The 2,763-nt window shown below is 35.1% G+C and overlaps 1 long non-coding RNA gene across 1 annotated transcript; it reads right to left on the bottom strand.

The window, feature by feature from the left end:
- Positions 1-1,435: 1,435 nt before the first annotated feature.
- Positions 1,436-2,184, bottom strand: LOC136971578 (uncharacterized). Its single transcript, XR_010880182.1, has 2 exons — positions 2,139-2,184; positions 1,436-1,744 (listed from the first exon to the last, which is right to left on the bottom strand). It is a non-coding gene; the product is annotated as an uncharacterized lncRNA (long non-coding RNA).
- Between the last annotated feature and the right edge of the window lie 579 nt (positions 2,185-2,763).

The following is a 2,763-nucleotide window of genomic DNA, read 5'->3' as shown; positions in this document are numbered from 1 at the left end:
ATTTTGTAGATTTTATCTAAGTTTAATGTCGGCTTTAATTCATTAGTTTTAGTATAAAAAAATACATTCTATATACGTAACTTAACAGTAAACTATACACTATACATAAATGACTATCTATCACATAAATTATAATTTTTAAAACAAATATATTTGCTTAACGGATGGGCTGACAAAATAGACCCAGTAATAGACCCAGACATTTAAAACAAAACAAAACTATATCACTAGCGCTAGTATACGGCAATGCTAAAAGCACGCGCTTCGCTTAAAAAATGGCGGGTTGCAGTCACGTGACAAATACAATGTTAACTAAACTGTGATTGGTTAAAGCGTAATAGCTATCGATAGCATGGAACCCAGACACATCTCGACCGACTACCCGTAGCGAAACCCACTTAACGTGGGCACAGAATAGCGATTTGTCTAAGGTTCGTTAACTGCCTTTCGCTAAGGGTCGTTAACTGCCTATCGAATATCCCGTGTATCGCTCTCGTTCAGTTATCGGAAGAGCTCAGAATAGGTCCCCTGAACTGTTAGCCGCCTGCTTGTCAACTTCAAGCAGCCAGATTATAGTCATTGGCGCATGCGCTTTACCCGCTTTAGTTGGTAGATGCTTCACACATAAAGCTTCTAATTTTATATCCCGGACCGGTTGTGGGCTGTTAGCCGCCTGTCTGCTAGATATTCGCCCGCCCTCGCCCGATTATGTGAATCATGAGTAGACTAGATCAACGGCGGGCAACCCCTAGCCCGCGGGCCAGCTACGACTCGCGAAAAGTTTCTATCCGGCCCGCGAGATCTTTAATAGATTATTAAATTGGAAAAATAACTAATTAATAGTTAATTTTCCAATTCTTTGTAATTTTCGAAAACGATAAGAGAAATAAATGTAGTAGTTAACTTTTTATTTATTTATTTCATATTTGCAAACTAAAAAAATTACAAGTCACAAGAAGGCGTCAATTGACTACTACGGCCCGCGGAAAAAACGTAAAATTTATTCCGGCCCATGTTATAAAAAAGGTTGCCCACCCTAGACTAGATTTATAACGTAACCCAACCGATGGGAGTTTACTGGCATGTTTTTATGATAGTTCTGTATAGTTGACAGGAGTTTTAAAAAAATCCATTAAAATATTTGATATATTTATTCCGCGTTTATTCCGCTCTCCCATCTTATATTACTTACGGATTTCAATGTTAAACCGGTGATATTACGATTTGGTATGTCCCATCTGTAAGGGGATGCAGAAAAAACGTGTACAATTCTAGTACACCCATACCTCGCTTTACGGCCTAGATACGTTCCACGAAACTTGGCCGCAAAGCGAAAAGCCGTATAAGGAATCAATTATTCTAATACAAATTCATACAAATTCAATGGGATCGGTTCCAAATTTGTTAAATATATAACATGGTTTATCATTCAAAATGCATTTTATCTTTTTATTTCATTTAAATCAAAAATACATACATAACAAGTACATACATTTGTACATAAAATAATAACAGACTCCAAAAACCAACAATAATCTATAAACAAAAATGAAACAACTTCATGTTACATAAAATATGTGTATGTTTACATACATATTTTTTTTTAAAAATGGCTTTAATCTGAAGACGATGAAGAAATGGTAACCTGCAGATCACTGTCGTCATCATTTTTCGCTGGTAAGGATGGGCCTGGCTTACAAAAATTGTCCAACGTTGTTTGTCTTGCCTTCTTGTCTATTTCGTTCTTCAGTGATTTATAACAGCTAATGGCTGAATTAATTCCTCGAGAAACTTTAGCGCTACGTTCGACGTCAGGATCGTTTTCAAGGAGGATGTTTATTCCTTGTTCGAAACTGGAAAAAGCTTTCGACAAATTTTTTGATGTTAGCTGTTTGGATACAACAGGCTCTGTCTCTTCATCAAATGCCGGTTCTGCTTGCAACTGAATGAGTTCCTCATATGAAAGGGGTTCCCTATCAGCTTCAAGTAGATCAAGCACATCACGCTCGTTCAAACCTTCAAAGCCGAGATCATGTGCTAGATTAAAAATTTTTAATTTGTACTTACATACATATGTACAGTACTTACGTACCAAAAATGTCCCTAATTGTTTCCAATTTTTCCAGTTAATGTGTAACAATCAGTAATAAATATGTATATAAAACACTCACAGACAAGTCTAAAACAGCCGCTTTATGAGCACACACTGAATAAGGCTCGTAAACAAAAGGAAATAGCAAAGAGTGTGCATCGAGATTGCGCTTGCGCAAGATTGGCAACATGTAGATATATCGACATCGAAAAAAAGTTTTTTTGCCGTTATAGCGAAACATTTTAGGCCGTAAATCGAAAACGTGCCTTAATTGAAGAGGGCCGTTATAGCGAAATGCCGTATAAAACCCGTTTACCTCAGGATGCCGAGACTTTTCAGGAGTTGGTACCCTCAGGCCAATTCCAAGGTCATGGGGTTCAATTCACATATATTATTTAAAAAATTCGTATAAAATCAACCGTTTGTATTAAAAATATGAAAACAGATAATTCTAATATGGAAGTATGTGTACTTTTATTTGGTGTATTATTTATTTGCTAATATTTTGTATTATTTTTATAAAAAATTCGTATATTCTTGTTTACGTTAATGATCTGTAAATTAATTGCAATTTTATCTAATCTAATTAAATTTTAAGATTGGTTAATGTACTATTTGATAGTATACTATTAATTTTATGTTATATTAAAGTATTAGTTTATTACATTTAT

This window comes from Centruroides vittatus, unplaced genomic scaffold, assembly GCF_030686945.1.
Source record: "Centruroides vittatus isolate TY-2023 unplaced genomic scaffold, ASM3068694v2 contig_2604, whole genome shotgun sequence".
In the NCBI taxonomy this organism is placed as follows: Eukaryota; Metazoa; Arthropoda; class Arachnida; order Scorpiones; family Buthidae; genus Centruroides; species Centruroides vittatus.
Note: the sequence above shows the minus strand (reverse complement) of the source record. Positions and strands in the feature narration are given on the sequence as shown.